The sequence below is a fragment of the Chiloscyllium plagiosum genome, chromosome 32 (assembly GCF_004010195.1).
Source record: "Chiloscyllium plagiosum isolate BGI_BamShark_2017 chromosome 32, ASM401019v2, whole genome shotgun sequence".
Classification (NCBI taxonomy): Eukaryota; Metazoa; Chordata; class Chondrichthyes; order Orectolobiformes; family Hemiscylliidae; genus Chiloscyllium; species Chiloscyllium plagiosum.
This window is the reverse complement of record NC_057741.1, coordinates 43,290,869-43,307,555: the sequence shown is the minus strand read 5'-3', so window position 1 is coordinate 43,307,555 and position 16,687 is coordinate 43,290,869. Positions and strand designations below refer to the sequence as shown.

Genomic DNA, 16,687 nt, shown 5'->3' with positions numbered 1-16,687 from the left:
AAGGTGTATAAGTCCTGCTAAGATTTGCTTTCCCAAAATGCAGCACCACACATTTATCTAAATTAAACTCCATTTGCCACTTCTCAGTCCATTGGCCCATCTGGTCCAGATCCTGTTGTAATCTGAGGTAACCCACTTTGCTGTCCACTACACCTCCAATTTTGGTGTCATCTGCAAACTTACTAACTATACCTCTTATGCTCACATTCAAATCATTTATATAAATGACAAAAAGTAGAGGACCCAGCACCAATCCTTGCAGCACTCCACTGGTCACAGGCCTCCAGTTTGAAAATCAACCCTCCGCCACCACCCTCTGTCTTCTACCTTTGAGCCAGTTCTGTATCCAAATGGCTAGTTCCCCCAGTATTCCATGAGATCTAACCTTGCTAGACAATCTCTCATGAGGAACCTTGTCGAATGCCTTACTGAAGTCCATAAATATCACGTCCACCGGTCTGCGCTCATGAATCCTCTTCATTATTTCTTCAAAAAACTCAATCAAGTTAGTGAAACATGATTTGCCATACACAAAGCCATGATTACTATTTCTAATCAGTCCCTGCCTTTCCAAATACATGTAAATCCTGTCCCTCAGGATTCCCACCACTTGCCCACCACCGTTGTCAGGCTCACTGGTCTATAATTCCCTGGCTTGTCCTTACCACCTTTCTTAAACAGTGGCACCACATTAACCAACCTCCAGTCTTCCAACACCTCACCTGTGACTACCAATAATCCAAATATCTCAACAAAGGGCCCAGCAATCACTTCCCTAGCTTCACAGAGTTCTAGGGTTCACCTGATCAGGCCTTGGGATTTATCCACTTTTACGCGTTTCAAGACATATAACTCCACTGTCATCTAGACATTTTTCAAGATGTCACTATCTACACCTCCACATTCTATATCTTCCATGCCCTTTTCCATTATGCAAGACTCATTTACTATGTCCCCCATCTCCTGCAGCTCCACACAAAAGGCCACTTTGCTGATCTGATCTCTCCCTAGTTACCCTTTTGTCCTTATTGCATTTGTAAAAACCCTTTGGATTCTCCTTAACTCTTCATGTCTGCTCTTTGCCCTCCTGATTTCCCCCTTAAGTATACTCCTACTCCTTTATACTGTTCTAAGGATTCACTCGATCTATCCTGTCTATACCTGACATAGGATTCCTTCTTTTTCTTAACCAAAGCCTCAACTTCTCTAGCCATCCAGCATTCCTGATATCTACCAGCCTTTCCTTTCACCCCGACAGGAATATACTTTCTCTGGATTCTTGTTATCTCATCTCTGAAGGTTTCACATTTTCCAACTGTCCCTTTACCTGCGAACATCTGCCTCCAATCAGTTTTTAAAAGTTCTTGCCTAACACCATCAAAATTAGCCTTTCTCCAATTTAGAACTTCAACTTTTAGATCTGGTCTATCTTTTTCCATCACTATTTTAAAAACTAATAGAATTATGGTCACTGGCCCCAAAGTGCTCTCCCACTAACACCTCAGTCACCTGTCCTGCCTTATTTCCCAAGAGTCAGTCAAGTTTTGCACCTTCTCTAGTAGGTACATCCACATACAGAAAATTGTCTTGTACACACTTAATGAATTCCTCTCCATCTAAAGCCTTAACACTATGGCAGTCCCAGTCTATGTTTGGAAAGTTAAAATCCCCTACCATAACCACCCTATTATTGTTACAGATAACTGAAATCTCCTTACAAATTAGTTTCTCAGTTTCCTGCTGACTATTCTGTGGTCTATAATACAAACCCAATAAGGTGCTCATTCTTTTCTTATTTCTGAATACTTCCCTGGATGTATTCCTAGATATATCCTCCCTCAGCACAGCTGTAATGCTATCCCTTATCAAAAATGCCACTTCCCCTTCTCTCTTGCCTCCCTTTCTGTCCTTCCTGTAGCAATTGTATCCTGGAACATTAAGCTGCCAGTCCTGTCCATCCCTGAGCCACGTTTCTGTAATTGCTATGATATCCCAGTCCCATGTTCTTAATCACGCCCGGAGTACATCTGCCTTCCCTGTTGGGCCTCTTGCATGGAAATAGTTTAATTTATCAGTCCTACCTTGTTCTCTGCTTTGTTGCTGCCTGACTGTTTGACTTGCTCCCTTTCCCAACTGTAGCAGTCTCAGACTAATCACTTTCCTCACTATTTCTCTGCACTCGCCCTTCCCTCCACCAAACCCACCCCACCTTACTAGTTTCAATCCTCCCAAGCAGCTCTAGCAGATCTCCCTGCCAGTGTATTAGTTCTCTTACAATTCAGGTGCAATCCATCCTTCTTGTACAAATGTAAGATTTGCTGCTATGGTATTTTAGAACTTCTAAGCAACTTGTTTACAGTAAGTTGAACCAATTTTTTGAAGTAATTTAATTTTATGGTTTTTACCATCAAAATGTTTTCACAAACAGAGACATGGAACACAAACAATAAAGTTATAGGAATATTACCAGCTTACACTTGCTGCTCAAACATACTTCAAATCTCTCAAAGGAAAACAGTTTGAATATCTGTTTACTGGATTATCAACCACAGAGTTCCAAAAGCAGTCAATTCTAGAACTTGAAGATATGATTATGAATCACAGTGAGTGTACATAAGCTTACCAGTGACAGTGCAGGATGCAACATTAACAAACACAGTGACTGCAAAACAGACAATCAAACTGTGGCAGATGCTGGAGATCTGTTGGGGGTGTGTGCGTGCATGTGGGTGTCTTAACATTTCAAGTTCATAACCTCTCATCCAAACTTGTCAAGTTAATAACTTTTCTAATGAATGTTTCTCTCCCTCCAGGCTCTGCTTTTCCTGCTGTGCATTGGCAGTATTTTCTGTTTAAATCAGATCTAGCAACTCAAGACTGGGCAGCCATGAGGTGCTGTGGGCTCTCAGCAGTAAAGCAATCTCATTGTCCAGCATATCCTTCACTCTGCAACTACCTTCAAGCCAGGGGATTGGCGCTGGTTCAATGGATGCTGCTGGAAGGTATGTGGGAGCAGATGAATCCATAAACGAGGTGTGAAGCTGGGGAAACTACCAGACAGCAAGTGATAGACGAATCTAAGCGATTCCATAACCAACAGATCAAATTTAAGTTCAGTCTGACATCCAGCTGTGAATGCTGGCAGACAAATACATAAATCACTGGAGAAGTAAGCTCCATGAATATCCCCAACTTTAACCGACTAAGATACTGCAACGAGTAACAACTCCTGATTCCACGAAACCTGTCCACCATCCACAAAGCACAAGTCAGGAGTGTGATGGAATACTCCCCACTTGCCCTCGATGGGTGCAGCTCCAACAACACTCAAGCAGCTTGACATCCAGGGCAAAGCAGCCCACTTGATTGGCATCACCTCCACAAACATTCACTGTCTCCACCATAAGTATGTACCATCTACAAAATGCACTTGAGAAATTCATCAAGGTTCCTTACACAGTACTTACGAAAGCCATGACCACCTCCATCTAGAAGGACAAAGGCTGCAGATACATGGGAACACTGCCACCTGCAAGTTCCTCTCCATGCCACTCATCATCCTGACATCCCATGTATGAATAGATGTACAGCACAGACACAGATCCTTTGGTCCAATTCGCCGATGTCGACCTGATATCCTACAATAGTCTAGTCCTGTTCACCAACTTTTGGCCCAAATCCCTTTAAACCTTCCTATTCATACACCTAACCAGATGTCTTTTAAATGTTGTAATTGCACCAGCCTCCTCCACCACTTCTTCTGGCAGCTCATTCTGTAAAAGCACCACACTCTGCGTGAAAAGATTGCCCCTTAGGTCCCTTTTAAAGCTTTCTTCTCTCACCTTAAACTCTTTCCAAAGTGGGAAAATGGAGGACTGGGAAGCTTTTAAAGAACAACAGAGGATTACTAAGAAGGAAATAAGCAGAGAAAAAATGAGGTACAAAGGTAAAACTAGCCAAAAATATAAAGGAGGATAGTGAAAGCTTTTTTAGGTATGTGAAAGGCAAAAAAATGGTTAAGACTAACCATTTGAAGACAGAAACAGGGGAATATATTATGGGGAACAAAAATGGCAGAAGAATTGAATTGGTACTTCAGATCTGTGTTCACTGGGGAAGACACAAGCAATCTCCCTGAGGTAACAGTGGCTGAAGGACCTGAACTTAAGGGAATTTATATTTGCCAGAATTGGTGTTGGAGAGACTGTTAGGTCTGAAGATTGATAAGTCCCCAGGGCCTGATGGTCTATATCCCAGGTTACTGAAGGAGGTGGCTCGAGAAATCGTGGATGCGTTGGTGATTTATTTTCCAGAGTTCAATAGATTCGGGATCAGTTCCTGCGGATTGGAGGGTGGCTAATGTTATACCACTTTTTAAGAAAGGTGGGAGAGAGAAAGCAGGAAATTATAGACCAGCTAGTCTGACCTCAGTGGTGGGAAAGATGCTGGAGTCTATTATAAAGGATGAAATTACGACACATCTGGATAGTAGTAACAGGCTGGGTCAGAGTCAGCATGGATTTATGAAGGGGAAATCATGCTTGACTAATCTTCTGGAGTTTTTTTGGGGATGTAACTCTGAAGATGGACGAGGGAGATCCAGTAGATGTTGTGTACCTGGACTTTCAGAAAGCTTTTGATAAAGTCCCACATAGGAGGTTAGTGAGCAAAATTAGGGCTCATGGTATTGGGGGCAAAGTACTAACTTGGATTGAAAGTTGGTTGGCTGATAGGAAACAAAGAGTAGTGATAAACGGCTCCATTTCGGAATGGCAGGCAGTGACCAGTGGGGTACCGCAGGGATCAGTGCTGGGACCGCAGCTTTTTACAATATATATTAATGATATAGAAGATGGTATTAGTAATAACATTAGCAAATTTGCTGATGATACTAAGCTGGGTGGCAGGGTGAAATGTGAGGAGGATGTTAGAAGATTACAGGGTGACCTGGACAGGTTGGGTGAGTGGTCAGATGCATGGCAGATGCAGTTTAATGTGGATAAATGTATGGTTATCCACTTTGGTGACAAGAACAGGAAGGCAGATTACACCTAAATGGAATCAATTTAGGTAAAGGGGCAGTACAAAGAGATCTGGGTGTTCTTGTACACCAGTCAATGAAGGTAAGCATGCAGGTACAGCAGGTAGTGAAGATGGCTAATAGCATGCTGGCCTTCAGAACAAGAGGGATTGAGTATAGAAGCAAAGAGGTTCTTCTGCAGCTGTACAGGGCCCTGGTGAGACCACACCTGGAGTACTGTGTGCAGTTCTGGTCTCCAAATTTGAGGAAAGACATTCTGGCTATTGAGGGAGTGCAGCGTAGGTTCACGAGGTCAATTCCTGGAATGGCGGGACTACCTTACGCGACTGGACTTGAATACCCTTGAGTTTAGAAGACTGAGAGGGGATATGATTGAGACATATAAGATTATTAAAGGATCGGACACTCTGGCAGCAGGAAACATGTTTCCGCTGATGGGCGAGTCCCGAACCAGAGGATGCAGCTTAAAAGTACGGGGTAGACCATTTAGGACAGAGATGAGGAGTAACTTCTTCACCCAGAGAGTGGTGGCTGTGTGGAATGCTCTGCCCCAGAGGGCAGTGGAGGCCCAGTCTCTGGATTCATTTAAGAAAGAGTGGATAGACCTCTCAAGGATGTGGAATCAAGGGTTATGGAGATTAGGCAGGAACAGGATACTGATTGAGGATGATCAGCCATGATCATATTGAATAGTGGTGCAGGCTCGAACGGCAGAATGGCCTACTCCTGCACCTATTGTCTACTCATTTAGAAATGATTGAGCATCAAAACGTGCAGTGGTAGACATTACGAATATGAAGCAGCAGTGTGTGTGTCAGTGAGTCCTAGGACCGAATATTTCTGTATTAATTTCAGGGTGATATCACATTTACCCATTCCACACTCAAACTGTACACTGCTCCCACTGTGAGAATTGCACTTTCCTCCCAATCCACTCAGTCTAATTAATTTTACCAACTCCAGTTACACAGAGTACTTGGTGCGTCATGCAACTATCAGAGTGCATTCAGGTTCGGAAGTCAGGCAGTCATAATCTAGGTAACCTTCAGACTGTAGCCATTCCACAGCAAGAGAATAACATTCTCACCTGCAACATTGGCTAACACCTTGGTGCTGGCTATTGCTCCAGGACTTAGGCTCCTTCCCATGGCTCAGAGGATTGGACAGTGCCCATGCCAGTTATTGAGATTAAAGATGGGACTCACTGAAATTTAAATGGCTGCATTTTTCTGAAACATTGACACTCCCAGATATAGCGCAGAACAGCCAGATGTGGAATAGTATTCTTTCCACATTGCCCAATGACTTGCATTGATATAGTTCCTTTAGGATAGAAAACGTTCCAAGGCACAAGGCAAAGTTGGAGTAAAAGGGATGAAAGAATGAATATTGAACCACTGTCAGAGATGTGACCAAAAACTGAAATCAAAGCCATGTTTATGAAGGAGTTTTTAAAGGTGGTTATGAGAGTTAGTTCAGAGAGAAATGGCCAAGGGTCAAATTTCTGGAAACTTAATTGTTCTGCTGTTTTTTCCAGCCTCAGCCCTTTGAGATTCCAATCAAAAGTCTATAAAACTATGAGAGATGGATAGGGTGGATATTCGGATATTAAAACTGACAAGAACAGAACTACACATGATCTTAGCCAAAAGGCCGAGAAGAGTCTATTTCACAGGATGGAAATGCCAAATACTAGGGGGGGGCATTGGTTCGAAGTGAGAAGGAGGTGAGCGATGGAAGTTTTGTTTTAAACACAGAGGGTGGTAAATGCCTGCAACATGCTGCCAGGGAAGGTGGTAAAGCAGATAAAGTAGCAATATTTAAGTGGCATTTAGACAGAGACATGAATAGGCAGAGGACAGAGGATACAGGCGGGATTAGTTTAGAATAGCATCATGGTCAGCACAGATATTGCGGGCCAAAGGGCCTGGTCCCGATGCTGTACTGTTCTAATACTCTACGAACTGCCTGTTTGAATTGCCACTATCTTTACTCACATGGCAATCCTCTGGAGACAGCACTGTGAATGACAAGCAACACGTTCCAGCTCACTGCAGATTCATTTTCAGAAATTAGCTTGGAGGTGTTGTGTCTAGTTTCTTCAGTTCAGCTCGGCATAGTTTCCAGACAGTCCGATTAAAAGCTGGAATTGTCAGCAAGGATGCTGCCAGGGTTGGAGGGTTTGAGCTATTCTGAGAGGCTGGATGGGCAGGGGCTGTCTTCAGAGTGTCAGGAGGTTTATAAAATCATGAGGGGCATGGATAAAGTAAATAGACTAGCTTTTTTCCCTGGGTTGGGGGAGTCCAGAATTAGAAGGCATAGGTTTAGGGTGAAAGGGGAAGATTTAGAAGGACCTAAGAGACAGCTTTTTCAGACAGAAGGTGGTGCATGTATGGAATGAGCTGCCAGATGTGGTGGACGAGGCTGGCACAATTACAATACGTAAAAGGCATTTGGATGAGTATATGAATAGGAAGGGTTTGGAGGGATATGGGCCAAGCGCTTACAGGTGGCATCTCCTACTTTTCAACTTCCTCCCTGAACTCCCTTTGCAGAATCTCATCTCTGTCTGCCAAGTCTATAGCATATGGGCCACAACTCCCTCTGCTTACCCTCCCTCTTTGAAATATCCTGTGCCTGTTCAGAGACATCCTTGACCCTGGGTTCATTCTGAAGTCTCATTTGCAGGCACAGAAATAACTATCTATGCCCCTGACTGTACAATCCCCATCACTACCACTTGCTGTACAATAGTGCCAGTTGTGCTACCACTGACCTGGCTGCTTGCCCTTGAGATTCCCCCTCGAAACCCTCCCATCTCCAGTATACCTGTTAAGGAGGGAAATGGCCACGGGGACTTCTGCACTGCCTGCCCACACTTATCTTTCTGTGGAGTCCTTACTGGTGGCGTGACCAGCTCACTAAACAAGCTATCCACGACTATTCTAGCCTCATGGATGTTCCATCGTGAGTCCATCCGTAACTCCAGGTACTTCATGTGGCAAATCAGGAACTGCAGCTGAACACATTTCACGTATACAAAGTCACTGTGAACACTGCAAGTGTCCCTGATTTTCCACTGTGGAGTATTCCACTGGGTCAGGTTCTAGTGCCTTTGAGAATCTTATTGACTAAATCAACTTTATCACCTACAGACAATAATGTAGGAACAGCTTACACAACCTTACCAACTCATCACCAAACTTAGTTCTCTCACCCCCCCCATTCCTAGCAGACTACAAGTATTTTATCTCTCCCCAAACTGAACCCGTTCCTCAGGTATTTATCCTGTGTTCACCCCCAGGGTCACTCTGACTGACCCCACTCCTCAGGTATTTATTCTGCTGTTCACCCACGGGTTCACTGTGTTGGTGCTCCTGTCACTGCTCAGACTGACCCAGGTTATGCAACATTTTGCTAGTAGTCCTCCATGTTACTGCACACAATTGAGTGTTTTATTTTTATGCACCTTGTGGCTTCTATATTTACTAGGATCTCTTTACTGTTAGAACGAGATAAACATCTCCCAGGATCTAGCTCACCATAAACTGCTGCACCTAAACTACAAACAGAACCCAATTGATTATTCTCAAATCAAGGCCACACATCACCTTGACATTGCCAACAAATGGAGATTTAGGAGAACATGTCACCAAATCCTGTTTCAAGCACCCTTTCAGTACAGTTGGTCCTCAACAATGAGAGCACCAAAATGTCAAAGAGTCTCTTTTTTTCCTTCCCATTTATTTCTCTGTTCACTGCCCCTGTATTTTGCTCCATTCTCTGTACTTATTCTGTGTTGCTTTATGCTTGGCCTTGTAGTGATCAGGCTATTGTTTAAACGCCCTTCCTTTGTGCAGGTTGGTTCTGAAGCAACTGCAAGTCCAACCTAGAGTTGAAGAAGTTAAGGATTAATATTAATAACACTGGAATCACATGGATTGACATATCTGAATTCGGTGGAACAGGGAATCAGAATACACAAGGTTTTTTGGGGGGGGGGGGGGGTGGTGGTTCCCAGAATTTCACATTTAAACTGCTCCACAGCAGTAGGAATGCAGCTCTTAAAGTCACTAATGACATTCTGCGCAACTGCGACAGAGTAAACTTTCTCTCCTCATCTTTCTCGACCCATCTGCCTTCGACAGGATTGACAACACCATCCTCCTCCAACACCTCTCCACTGTTGTCCAACTGGCAGGGACTGCTCTCACTCAGGTCCAGTTTAATTGTAGCCACAGAATGTCTTGCAATTACTTCTTTTTGTGCTCTTTCTCACCATTACCAATGATGGCCCTTGGGATGCATCCTTGACCCTTCCTGTTTATCAGCTACACACAGTCCCTCAAGAACTTTGTCAAAGGTGGAGTGTTGGTTTTCAAACAGACACTAACCCTACTCTGCTCGAGATAATCACCTCCTTCCACCAGCTCCAAATCAGCAGGTTGCTTATGGAGCATCCACAACCCAAAGAGCTGAAATTACCTCTTAATAAACCTTAGGAAGACTGGAACCAAATTTCAGTTCCTGCTCCAAAATCCGTCCCTTGGTCATACAGCCCTACGGCACAGAGACAAGCCTTTTGGCCCAAATGGGTCCAGGCCGACCCCATCCATGCTAACCCCATTTCCCTGCCCTTGGCCCATATCCTTCTAAACCCTTCCTATCCATATAATTGTCCAAATGCCTTTTAAATACTGTTAATGTACCTGCCTCAACCACTTCTACTGGCAGCTCATCTCATATGCATACCACCCACTGTGTAAATAAGTTACCCCTCAGTTCCCTTTTATTCTTTCCCCTCTAACCTTAAACTGATGCTGTCTAGTCCTCGATTCCCCAACCCTCGGAGAAAGACTAAGTGTGTTCATTTTATCCTGAAGAAGGGCCTGTGCCCGAAACGTCGAATCTCCTGTTCCCTGGATGCTGCCTGACCTGCTGTGCTGTTCCAGCAATAAAGTTTCAACTTTGTGATCCAGCATCTGCAGACCTCACTTTCTCCCCATTTTATCCATGCCTCTCACGATCTTATACACTTATTTAAGATCCCCTCTCAGTATCCTACGCTCTAAAGAAAACAAAAGCCCTAGCTTGTCCAACCTCTACCTATAACTCAGACCCTTGAGTCCTGACAACATCCTTGTAAATGTTCTGGCAACAGTCTCAAGTTAAACCAGTCTCTTTACAACCTCAATGTCCCATTTCCCCCAGAGATAAAGCATCTGTCAGACCATCTACCATGAGGTTACACTGTTGTCTGTAAATTGTTATAAATTGGAAAAGTGTAATTTGTTTTTGAAAGAAGGGCCACTAGAAACAACCGAGAGCCAATGCCAATATGGTAAAGAAATATAAATAAGCTAATTTAGGATAAAGGAAGGAGAGTAAAGCTAATGTAACTGAAATAAGTTTAAGACTAAGACAACGCAGGGGAGCTCAGTCCTGGCTGTTGCACGGACTGCAGTATGTGGAAAATCTTTGACACTGCCAGCAGCCTGGATGACCGTTTCTGCAGGAAGTGCTGCAGGTTTAATTAGCTGGAGTGTCAGTTGAAGGCACAGCAGTGCACCCATGAGGCTCGGAGTTATGTGAAGAGCATGGTCATGCCACAGGTTAAGAAAGTGTAATCAGAAGGGAATGGGTGATCATCATGGGTAAAAAAGGAAGCAAGTATGTAGACAGGAAAGCCCTAGAGAACATCTCACTCAGGAAAAGATTGTGCGCGCTTTAACAGTGAGAGTGCAGTCACAGCACAGTTGGCGCAGGTAGGACCCCCCAGTGTTCCTATGGCAGCAGATGTGATTCCAGGACAGTGTATTACTTTCCTAGGGCCGGGCCCAGAACGTCACTGAATGGCTGCAGATCATTGTGGAGGGGACAGAGCAAACAGCCAGAGATTATAGTTCACATTAGGGCAACAACATAGCTTAAAAAAAATGTGGGATTTAGGGATCTAGGTAGCAGATTAAAAAGCAGGACCTTTAGGGATTTAATCTCTGCATTAGTCCCAGTGCTGTGGGCTAATGAGTATCAGAATAGACAAATATAAAGGATTACTGCATGGCTGAAGAGTTGCAGCAGGAAGGAGTGCTTTAGATTCCTGGATCACTGGTTTTGTTTCTGGGAAATAAGGGACATGTACAGATCCAATGGTGGCACCGAAACATGGGTTGGGGGAGGGGGGGCGCGGCATCTTGTTAGTGCAGGTTAGTGGGGTTTAAAGCAATTTGACAGGGGAATGGGATATGGAATGGAGATAGTGGGGGTTGCTGCACAGTCACATATAACAGAAGCAGCAAGCACATTCAGAAGGCAGGACAGAGTCAAGTTGAAACTTTATTGCTGGAACAGCACAGCAGGTCAGGCAGCATCCAGGGAACAGGAGATTCGACGTTTCGGGCACAGGCCCTTCTTCAGGAATGAGCAGAGAGTGTTCAGCAGGAGAAGGTGGAAAATGAAGTGTTGTTCTTTGAACTTGCGTTAAGGAACACTGCAACAGATCTGGGACAGAAATGTTGGTGTAGGAACACAGTGGTGTGTTGAAGTGGAGGCAGTGGGAAACTCTGGGTCATGTTTTACAGACAGAGTGTAGGTGTTCAGCAAAGCGGTCATCAAATCTGTGTTTCATCTCCCCCGATATACAGGAGACCACATTCTGAGCAGTGAATGAAATAAATGAGTTGAGAGAAGTGCAGGTAAGCTGCTGCTTCACCTGGAAGGTGTGCCTGAGGCCTTGGATACTGAGGTTGGAGGAAGTAAATCGGCAAGTAAGTCACCTTGTGCAAGACCAACCCCTTCCCACAAACGTCACTTCAATATATTACCACCTTTCCTGAGCTGTTAACAGTTCTGATGAAGAATCGCCAGACTCGAAATATTATCTTGCTTTCAAAGAACACAGAACATTACAGCACAGTCCAGGCTCTCTGACCCTCAATGTTGTGCTGACCTGTGAAACCAGCCTGAAGCTGAACTAACCTGCATTGTTGCATTATCATCCATATGTTTATCCAATGGCCATTTAAAAAGACATTAAAGTCGGTGAGTCTACTACAGTTGCAGGCAGGGAGTTTCACGCCATTACTACTCTCTGAGTAAAGAAACTACCCCTCTGACATCTGTCCTATATCTATCACCGCTCAATTTAAAGCTATGTCCTCTCATGCTAGCCATCACTATCCGAGGAAAACGTCTCTCTCTGCTAACACTATCTAATCCTCTGATCATCTTTCACATCTCTATTAAGTCACCTCTCAACCTCTTCCTTCTAACGAAAACAGCCTCAGGTCACTCAGTCTTTCCTCAGAAGACCTTCCTTCCATACCAGACAATATCCTCATAAATCTCCTCTGCATCTTTTCCAAAACTTACACATCCTTCCTATAATGTGGTAACCAGAACTGTACGCAATACTCCAAGTGCGGCCACACCATAGTTTCCTACAGCTGCAACATAACCCCATGGTTCATATGCCTTCTTAACAATCCTATTAACCTGGGTGGCAACTTTCAGGGATCTATGTACATGGACACGGAGATCTTTCTGCTCATCCACACTGCAAGAACCTTACCATTACCCCAGTACTCTGTATTACTGTTACTTCTTCCAAAATGAATCACCTCACACTTTTCTGCATTAAACTCCATTTGCCACCTTTCAGCCCAACTCTGCAGCTTATCTATGTCCCTCTGTAAGCAGCAATATCCTTCAGCACTGTCCACAGCTCGACCGACCTTAGAGTCATTTGTAAATTTACTAACCCATCCTTCTACGCCATCATCCAGGTCATGTATAAAAATGACAAACAGCAGTGGCCCCTAAACAGATCCTTATGGTATACCACTAATAACTGAACACCAGGATGAACATTTGCCACCATGGAGGTGTACAGAGACTGGATGTCCATGGTGAAGATGAGGCGTTGGGGACCGGGGAAGCGGAAATCCTGGAGGAGGTGGAGGGAGTGGGTGGTGTCACGAACGTAGGTGGGGAGTTCTTGGACTAATGGGAGTTCCTGTTCCCTGGATGCTGCCTGACCTGCTGTGCTGTTCCAGCAATAAAGTTTCAACTTTGATCTCCAGCATCTGCAGACCTCACTTTCTCCAGGACAGAGTCAAGTCACAAGGGATCATGGCAAGGCTGGAAGGAATTTATTTTAGTGCAAGGAGTCTTGTAAGGAAGGGAGAGGAGTGGAGGGTGCTGATTAACACAAGGGATGTGATATCATTGTAGTCATGGTGATATGGTTGAGGGAGGGACAGGACTGGGAGCTCAATATTCCAGGGTTTAGAATTTTTAGGCAAGACAGGGAGGGGTGCAGCATTATGGAGGTGGTGTTCAATATTGATCAAGGAGTCAATTACAGCAGTAAGGAGGGATGATATCTTAGAAGATTCCTCCACTGAAGCCACATCAGTAGAATTTAAAAACAATATAAGGGGGCAATCACATTTGTGGGGATGAAATTTAAAAACCCCCAGTTAGAAAAGGATATAAAGAGAGGTTTTTAGGTAAATCTTATGTGTAAAATTAATAGGGCTATAAAAGTAAGATATTTCAACTTTCCCAGTATTAACTGGGATAGACAGTGTTAAAGACTTAAAGGGGGCAGAACTGTATCCAGGAAAGCTTTTTTTAAGCCAGTTCATAGAAAGTCCTACAAGAGGGGGAATGGTGCTGAACCTAATTTTTGGTAAAGAATCCAGGCAAGTAACAGATGTGTCAGTGGGGGAGCATTCTGGTGACAAGGATCATAACTTGATGTGATTTAAGGTAATTATGAATAAAGACAAAGAAATAATGGTTCTAAATTGAGGAAAGGCTGATTTTAATAAGACAGGATCTGGCCAAAGTGGACTGAGCAGTATCTTGCAGAAAGACCCACAGCAGAGCAATGGGAGTCATTCAACAGGAGAACTGCGAATATGCAGGGCCACCACATTCCTACAAAAGGTGGAGATACGGGGGAACCAATAATTCCCAATTGGCCTGGAATGGCAAGGAACGTACAGCATTGAATAAGAAAAAATGAGGAAGCTTGTGGTAGACAGTGAAGGCTCAAAACAGCAGTAGCCACAGAATAGAAAGGACAAGGGGTTGTTTAAAAAAATTAAGAGAGCAAAGAAGGGCCAGAAAATACACTGATAACATTAAGAAAACTCCAAGTGTATTTTGTAAGTATATTAGGGACTAATATAATCAAGGCTGGGCCCTTTAGAGACCAAAGTGGCAATCTGTGTGTGGAGGCTATAAGACATAATTGAGGTTTTTAATTAGTACTTTACATCTGTATTCACTGTAGAAAAGGATGATGTAGATCCAGAAATCAGGGAGAAGGGCCATCATATCTGAATAAATTATCATTGAGAGGGAGGAGAGATTAGTGATTTTGGCAGGTTTGAAAGTGAATGAATCCCCAGACCCAGATGATATGTTTCTGAAGCTGCTGTGGGAAACAAGGGAGGAAACTGCAACTGCTCTGACATTAATTTTCAAATCCTCTCTGGCCACAGGAGTGCCAGAGACAAAAGCAAAACTCCAGATGCTAGAATCCAAGTGGACAACCAGGACCATAAGACATAGGAGCGGAAGTAAGGCCATTCGGCCCATCTAGTCCACTCTGCCATTTAATCATGGCTGATGGGCATTTCAATCCACCTACCTGCATTCTCCCCGTAGCCCTTAATTCCTTGTGACATCAAGAATTTATCAATCTCTGCCTTGAAGACATTTAGCGTCCCAGCCTCCACTGCACTCTGTGGCAATGAATTCCACAGGCCCACTACTCTCTGGCTGAAGAAATGTCTCCGCATTTCTGTTCTGAATTTACCCCCTCTAATTCCAAGGCTGTGTCCACGGGTCCTAGTCTCCTCACCTAACGGAAACAATTTCCTAGCGTCCACCCTTTCCAAGCCATGTATTATCTTGTAAGTTTCTATTAGACCTCCCCTTAATCTTCTAAACTCCAATAAATACAATCCCAGGATCCTCAGCCGTTCCTCATATGTTAGACCTACCATTCCAGGGATCATCCGTGTGAATCTCCGTTGGACACGCTCCAGTGCCAGTATGTCCTTCCTGAGGTGTGGGGACCAAAACTGGACACAGTACTCCAAATGGGGCCTAACCAGAGCTTTATAAAGTCTCATCCACGTGGACTTCATTAAGGCTTTTAATATGAGAGACACTGGCAAGAAGCTAAGAACTCATGGGATCCAGGGCAATTTGGCTAATTGGATCCATCACTGGTGTGGCAGGAATAGAGGGGTGATGATTGAAGGATGCTTCGCAACTGGGAGCCTGTGTCTAGTGGTATACCACAGTGTTTCGTGCTGCATCCTTTGCTGTTTGTTGTGTACATTAATGACCTAGACATGAATGTAGGTTTACCAGTAAGTTCTCAGATGACAAAAAAAATAGTGGTGGTGTTGTAAATAGCAAAGACAAAAAGTCTCAGACTTCAGGATGACATAGATAGGCCAGTCAGACAAGGTGCTGCATTTTGGGAAAGCAAATCTTAGCAGGACTTATGCACTTAATGGTAAGATCCTGGGGAAGTGCTGCTAAACAAAGACCTTGCAGTGCAGGTTCACAGCTCCTTGCAAGTAGAGTCACAGGTAGATAGGTCAGTGAAGAAGGCGTTTGGTATGCTTTCCTTTATTGGTCAGAGTATTGAGTACAGGAGTTGGGAGGTCATGTTGTGGCTGTACAGGGCATTGGTTAGGCCCTGTTGGAATATTGTGTGTAATTCTGGTCTCCTTCCTATCAGAAGGATGTTGTGAAATATGACAGGGTTCAGAAAAGATTTAAGGATGTTGCCAGAGTTTGAGCATTTCAGCTATAGGGAAGAGGTTGAATAGGCTAGGGCTGTTTTGCCTGGAGCATCGGAGGCTGAAGGGTGACCTTATCGAGGTTTATATATTCATGAGGGGCATGGATAGGATAAATAGGTAAAGCCTTTTCGCTGGGATAGGAAAGTCCAGGACTAGAGGGCATCAGTTTAGGGTGAGAGGGGAAAAGATATAAAAAAGACCCAAGGGCAACATTTTCATGCAGAGGATGGTACGTGTATGGAATGAGCTCCCAGAGAATGTGGTGGAGGCTGGTACAAGTGCAACATTTTAAAGGCATTTGGATGGGTATATGAATAGGAAGGGTTTGGAGGGATATGGGCCAGGTGGGACTAGATTGGGTTGGGATATCTGGTCGGCATGGACGTGTTGGACCGAAGGGTCTGTTTCCGTGCTGTGCATCTCTGTGGCTCTATGAAATAGACTGAACAGTGGTAAATGGACTTAATTCCTGAAAAGTGTGGAGTGATGCTTTTTGGGAGGACTAACAAGACAAAAAATTATTTAGCAGCAGGACAGCTTGGTAGCATGGTTGAATTGGATACTTGTCTTTATTAGTCAAGGTACTGAATGCAAAAGCAAGGTGGTTTTGATGAACTGTATGTGGCACTAGTTAGACCACAGCTGGAATTGAGAGAGATGTTTTGGCTGCCACACAATAGGAAGAATGCAACTGCACTAGAGATGGTGCAGAGGAGAATCAGGAGTAGGTTACCTACACTGGAGCAATTCAGTGATGAAGAGGTTAGTGAAGCATGGATTGTTTTCCTTAGAGCAGAGAAGGCTGAGGGAGGGG

At 44.1% G+C, this 16,687-nt stretch overlaps 2 protein-coding genes and 1 non-coding gene across 3 annotated transcripts in view; all 3 read right to left on the bottom strand.

The window, feature by feature from the left end:
- The window catches only part of sqor (sulfide quinone oxidoreductase), a 46,565-nt gene extending 31,473 nt beyond the window's left edge, over positions 1 to 15,092 (bottom strand). The window contains exon 1 of the mRNA XM_043674560.1: positions 15,058 to 15,092. The gene's annotated coding sequence lies outside the window, so the exon portion shown is untranslated. The remainder of the gene's footprint in view (positions 1 to 15,057) is intronic.
- spata5l1 (spermatogenesis associated 5-like 1) overlaps positions 1 to 16,687 on the bottom strand; it is a 121,185-nt gene that overhangs the window by 95,280 nt on the left and 9,218 nt on the right. The window lies entirely within an intron of this gene.
- LOC122539606 lies at positions 6,507 to 6,706 on the bottom strand. Its single transcript, XR_006309129.1, has one exon. It is a non-coding gene; the product is annotated as a U2 spliceosomal RNA (small nuclear RNA).